Raw genomic sequence first — 6,869 nt, 5'->3', positions numbered from 1 at the left:
AATTTTTACTTAACTTATTTTACTAACCACCCAGTCGGCCTTTTTGCAGAAGAAGCTCTGTCTCAACTGGACCCCAGCAAAAAGCCCGGCAACTAAGCCATTGCATACCGCTAGATGGTCCGGCAGAAGAGCCAGATCTTTAAAAAAGATCAACTAGAGCATGTAAGCTCTCTATGGACATCTACTTTTGGCTTCTTGTCCCGAAAGGAAGTGCGATGATGTTACAAAAATCCGTTCTTCATGCTAGATCAAAGTTGAAGTGTTTATGGACTATGAGAAGAATTATGAAGTAAGTTGAAACCCATATTGAGACCAAGTTATCTTAGAGCCTTGTCCGATTACTAATTAGGCCTAAAACATTTTCATACATGTTTAAACTTGATTAATAACGGACCCAAATGCGTCAAATGCAATGATTGGATCTAATGGAACCTACATTGTTGAAAAACCGAGACAAACAGATGAAAAAACTATAAAATTCCTATACAAGGCCAATACAGATGGATATCCCTTTCAAAGAGCTTTCCAACGGTATATTATAAGCCCAATTCCGAGCTAAAACGAAGAAGTTATGATCAAAACACTAAACCGGGCCCTAAAACCGACACCCTTGCACTCCAACGGCCATAACTTTTGATCCATAACATAAAACCTAATTTTAACGGCATTGGAAAGTAGACATTCAGAGCTTTCAAATGATATCTCACACGCCTTAATCAAACTTTGCAATAAAAAGTTATGGAAGTTCTAAAAACGCGTTTTCGTATAAGGCAAACCGCAAACCAGCGCAACTCAATCAGTTGAGCGCGCAAGCTGAAGGCGCGGCTCTAAAACCCTAAACCTAGATCCCTATTCCTATAAATAGGGGTCTTCGTTCAGCATTACGTGGACCAAAAATTTAGAATTAAAACCCTAGAATTCTCACAACCCTAATCTCTGAACTTCTCTTACTATCATACTACTTTTTCTTCTCTCTTCCCAAATACTTTCAAACCCTAATTGAATCCATTGAATTCCTTGGAATTTCAAAGATGAAAGAAAGTCCATAAACACATTAGACGGAGATTTAACATAAAAGAAGAACAGTTAGTTTCCTTAGCACTTAGATAAATCACTTTTCCTTTATTGTTTAAATAACTTTAATTGAATAAATTGTGTTGTTTGATCACTTTAAACAAACTTTTAATTAATTAATTCACATAGTATTCTTTCGTTAATCAAGACTAGAATTTGAAATAATTAATTGACAAGGCGAATCTTGTTTATTTATTGTTCTTTCACGTATATTATTAAATAAGAATAACGAATTTTGCAATGTAATTCCTACGTGATTAATGCTTGTAAATAAAATCAACTAACTTAGTCTTTAGGTATCACGTTGCATATATTGTTTGGTAATGAAATTGTGAAAAAGGAAGAGCTAGTAGAGGTCGTACTAGGGCTAAGATAGCGATTCCCCTCTAAAGGGAACGTTATCTTAGTACCCTCGCTCCCGAACTCATTTCTGGTTTATGTAGACCAATTTAGGCATGGGTAAATTTATGATTCGTGCTAATTATCCCTTTAACTCTACTTGGGAGAAAGGCATGAACGAGGTTTGTGAGTTTTTCTAAAACTTATTGGCGACTCCTACTTGTTTCTTACAAAAAAGCGTGATGAGTGTATCATTTCTAATTCAAGGTCTCCCAAACAGTCAGGAATTCAAATCCTAATACACCCTAACAAGTGTAAAGTCCTAGGCTTTTAAATGGCCATGGGCATTTAAGGAAAAACCCCCTACGATGGGATCACCCTCCTTACACTCTCTTGCATCTGCCAATTTCTTTTTAGACTTATATTTTACACTTTTGCTAAGTGTTGTATTTTTTCAAGGAAGGATATGTGAAGCTTCCCGTACTGTCGACTTTAGACTAGAAGCCCCCCTAAGCGGCCTACTTCTGGAGAGGGGCCAACGCCCAAAAAACACGGAAGACGATTGCTCACAAACCTTCTACGAGCAAATCTGAATCCCACCCCTCAACCGATGACAAGTCGCCGGCTGTTATGGCTACCCTTAAGCTGGTGGAGGAGTCCAAGTCCTCAAAGGAAAAGCCTCTTACGAGTGCTGCTAACTCTTCAGGCGGAAGGACAAGAACGCCCAGGATCTGGTCGTGAATCCAGGTACCTCCGTCTTTGACCCTTTGCCTTACCCTTGTAGGGTTAAAACTTATAGCCAGTCGCCAACAACGACTGAAGTCAGTCGGTCTATTGGTCGGATCTATGCCAGCCTCTCACCCAATGTTGCATGTGCAGATGCTCCTCATACGCTGGATATGTGATAAATAGCCAAGGACATGCTTAAGGCCTCTCTGCTAAATAGCGTGACTCCATTAAAGGAGTCGGCTCCCTTAACTTCGACGCCATTCTAGAAAATATGGCCCTTGTAACTTTATTTTTAGGTTAGATTATTTTTCAAGTTTTTCCTTGGCCAATTGTATCTTTACTGCCTCTTCTTTTGACCAGATGTAGGCCATGCTGAGAGTGAATGGTCTTAAAAAACCATTTAACGACAAGCAAAAAGAGGTAAGGGCTGCCAACCTAAGGGTCGCTTCCAATCTTGACAAAGCCATGTATGATGTAAATAAGATAGAGTTGCTGACTCAAGATATCCTGTACTCGCAAGCGGCTGCAAATTTGCAATTCAAGAAAGATTTGGAGGTGGCCCAAAATAAGGTGACCGAGCTGAAGGAGGCCAAAACTGAGTTGGACAAGCTACAAGATGTAGGCAGGAACACGGATAGTCTCAGGCGCCAAAATGAGAAGTTGTAAAAATAAGCTTGCCAACCAGGAGAAGCAACTCACTTCCAAGTGGACCGCCTAGGTTGAAGAAGAGAATAAGCTTCTCATATAGGAGAACAAGGCTGACTGCATCACCCGAATGAAGATGGCGTGGAAGTCTCTTTTCCTCAACAACGATTACGCCGTCTGTTAGTATCATTATGAGCAAGCCACTAATGAGCTTGATGAGCAGGCAGGCCTGGAGGCTGAGGGAAGGGCGGATGTCCAAGATGAGGATGAGGATAGGGAGCACAACGAACAACATCCGGCCAACGAGGAAGTGGCGGATGAAAATGAAGTTGAGTCCTCTCCTGAGGCTGATTGATTAAGTTTTTTCTGCGGCCGGATTGCCATTTCAAATACATTTCCAGCTTGCGTGCCGAGTATCCTTGTTTTTACCGACTGAGGAGTTGGTTTTATTCAACAATGTGTCTGTTTCCCCCGGGTGTATTCCGGGTAACAATGTTTATTTTGGCTGGCCAAGGGGTTAGCTTTTTTATTTATGAATCAGTCGGTCTTTATTTAAAAGTTAAGCTCAAAAGTTATACTTTTTAAATGTTTGCATGAATGACTGCATATTATTTGATACAAGTGGCGTACCGAGTGTTATTGCCCTTGGACGGTTAGTTGTATGCTTGGGTTCAAGAGTGGGTTGATTGACTTGGAAATTTTTGATACTTAAGTGATGACTAATTTCTAAGTTAATCAGTCACTATGGTGATTGCCCCTAACTAAGCGTACAGCTGGCCACTGACCATCCGGTAATTTTAGACAAACGGCCTTGGACCTTTTTTAGGTGGCCGAATGGCTTTTATGTTCGAGCCTTAGCCTTGAATTCACGCCATTTCGCTCAAAAGGAGTAAGTGGGCTAAAATGTTTTATCAGCTTTCATCTGCCTGCTTTGCCTTATTGCAAATACAGACGGTCGTACGGCGCTAAGGTATAGCAGGCGATCATATGGGGGCCGCCTGCCCCACTCAATCAAGTTTGTAGGGCATACTTAACCCACAAAAATTATTAACCCAGACGGCTATGAGTGAACCAATTAAGCCACTTAGTCTAGGCCGCCTATGTATATTAGAAACAAAGAGTTCATTTAATTTATGCTCATTGCATCAAAACCACCCGAATGTATTACAAACAAGCGGATCGCCTACTCTCAGGCAAAGTAGCTTTTATCCAATTATACACTTATCCGTCTATTCCATTGGGAATAATTCGTATTGGCTAATAATTTCAAGCCGTAATCTAAGTGAGGGCATTATGCAAATTTCGGATGTGTTATTAGACACAGCCTCTTTCAAAGTCCGCTTGTATTCCCTTTAGATTACTTTTGTCAAATAGCTATAAGTTGACTAATTTGATCGTTCAATCTTTGCCGTCTGTATGTGGTTGTATATCACTTTTTCACCTAGATGGGAGTTACTCTCTACGACGATTCCACTCGGATGAGCGTCTCCAGATGCCTTACTCATGTTGGAGCAGACGAATTATAAAATTTAATTTCATCCGGCCATTGGCCTCACGTCTCTAAGACATTTGTTTAGCCACCAAAATTTCAACTTAACTTATCATCCGGCTTTGGCCTCGTTTCTTTTGGTTATTGGTTTGAATCAAGTTTAAGTTAACTATGATATAATTCTTTAGCAATGTCTATTTGTACCTTGTACAGGTGGTACTTGGAAAGTTACGCATGTATACTAGGAATAAACATCAATATTGAAAATGAAAGAACTTTTTCATTGATAAGTCTTTCATTTACAAGAATTTACAACCCTTACAAGTAGTACTTTTTCAAGTTGTCTACATTCAAAGTTCTAGGCCGCCTACCCGTCTGGAGTTTCCAGGTTGTAGGTGCAAGGAGGGTGTTCCCATCGTAGGGGTTCCTTCTCCTTAAAGGCTTAGGAATTTATACTTGTTAGGGTGTATTTAGGACTGGCAATCAGGTCGGGTTGGGTCGGGTTCAGGTTGACCTGTTTACATAAACAGGTCAGCACCCCCAACCTGAACCCGACCTGTGAACCCGACCTGTTTATTTAACGGGTCTAAAAATAAAACCCGAATCCGACCTGATGATAATTGGGTTGACCTAAACCCGACATGTTTAACCTGATTTTTTTTAAAGTTTTTTATTTTCTAAACCTATTGTTAAATTGATCGACATTGATAGGCATACCAATAGAAAATATACTCTAAAAATGCTAGAATGTAAATTTAAAAGTTTTATTAGATGTTTCCAACAAATAAATACAATACATATTCGACATTGATGCTGATCAATTTCAAAATAAAACGCTTAAGAGCTTCTCCAATTTGCAGAAAGCTTGTTTCCTTATGTCTTGGTTACATCAAATCTTTATTTTAATGGTTGATTGCAGCCCTGTAAGATTTATTTCTGCTGCATGCACAAATAAAAAATAAATTAATACTAATAATTCAAATCATCTTCAAAAATAAAAATTAAAGGGTAAGATTTATATTAAATCATTTTAAAAAAATTCTAAATAAACATAACAAAATATGGCATTCAACAATTATCACACACTTCAGAAAACAATGAATTAAGAAATCGGTTAAAATCTAAATAAACCAACACTACCAAATTGATCTCATGAAAATATCCAAGTAAAGCCCATAAACAGATGGTGAAGAAAACGCAAATGAACTCATTAAAAAATCAAATAAATTGCATAATCAAATGATGAAAAAATCACATAAACAAATGAATTCATAAACAAACGAACTTCAATTAGATTAAAAACGAGTTAAATACTGAAATTCAAGAAACACAACGTATTAAAATAAGTAAATTACTGAAATTAAAGAAACAAAACGCAATTAAAAAAATACAACAAAATTAAGTAGTGATAATAAAATTAACAAATAAATGAATGTTCAGATGAAGATTGAAGACTCACGAGCTTTGATCAGTAATTCCTATGGAAAAAATTAAAAACAAGAGAGAGAAAAGAGAAGAGAGAGAAAGAGACAATGAAAAGTAAATGAAAATGAAAGAGAGTGAAAGCGGCTGCGTGAGGTAAGAACGAGTTTTAGGGTTTTTCATTTTTTGTCATTAGATACTTTGGGCTTGGCCCATATTTAAAAATTAGGTTCAATATAAGGCTGGTAAACAGGTTTAGGTGGGTTGGGTTCGGGTTGACCCGACCTGAAACCGACCCAATTAATTAAATGGGTTTAGGCGGGTTGGTTTCGGGTTGGGATTTTCATCCTGAACCCGACCTGTTTATTCAGGTCGGGTTCGGGTTGACCCAATTACATAAATGGGTTGAAAATCTTTCTCAAAACCCGTTTATTTTGAGTTGGGTTCGGGTCGGGTTGTCGGTTGGGTCAGATTTTGCCAGCCCTAGGTGTATTGGGATATGAATTGCTAGCTGTTTGGGGGACCTTGAATTAGAACTGATTCTATCATTACGCTTTTTTGTAAGAAACAAGTAGGAGTCGCCAATGAGTTTTAGGAAAACCCATAAGCCTTGTTCATGCCTTTCTCCTAAATAGATTTCAAGGGATATTTAGCACGAGTCAAAAGTATACCCATGCCCAAATTGGTCTATGTGTACCAGAAATGAGTTTGGGAGCGAGGGTACTGAAATAATGTTCTCTTTAGGGGGGGATCGCTATCCTAACCCTAGTACGGCCTCTACTAGCTCTTCCTTTTTCACAATTTCATTACCAAACAATATATGCAACGTGGCTCCTAAAAACTAAGTTAGTTGATTTTATTTACAAGCATTAATCACGTAGGAATTACATTGCAAAAGTTGTTATTCTTTGTTTAATCAAATTTGTTAAAAGAACAAGATATAAACAATGTTCGCCTTGATTTAGGTGATAAAACAATCAATTAATTTTTCAAATTCTAGTCTTGATTAACACAAGAATACTATGTGAATTAAATTAAACAACACTATTTATTCAATTAAAGTTATTTAAATAATAAAAGAAAAGTGATTTATCTGAGTGCTCAGGAAACTAACCGTTCTTCTTTTATGTTAAATCTTCGTTTAACGCGTTTATGGACTTTGTTTCTTCTT

At 37.9% G+C, this 6,869-nt stretch overlaps 1 long non-coding RNA gene across 1 annotated transcript; it reads right to left on the bottom strand.

The window, feature by feature from the left end:
* Positions 1–5,019: 5,019 nt before the first annotated feature.
* LOC145614130 (uncharacterized) lies at positions 5,020–5,867 on the bottom strand. The gene is made up of 2 exons (XR_014107058.1): positions 5,736–5,867; positions 5,020–5,215 (listed from the first exon to the last, which is right to left on the bottom strand). It is a non-coding gene; the product is annotated as an uncharacterized LOC145614130 (long non-coding RNA).
* Between the last annotated feature and the right edge of the window lie 1,002 nt (positions 5,868–6,869).

This window comes from Chenopodium album, chromosome 3 (genome assembly GCF_948465745.1).
Source record: "Chenopodium album chromosome 3, dcCheAlbu1.1, whole genome shotgun sequence".
Lineage (NCBI taxonomy): Eukaryota > Viridiplantae > Streptophyta > Magnoliopsida > Caryophyllales > Amaranthaceae > Chenopodium > Chenopodium album.
This window is presented reverse-complemented; position numbering and strand designations above follow the sequence as displayed.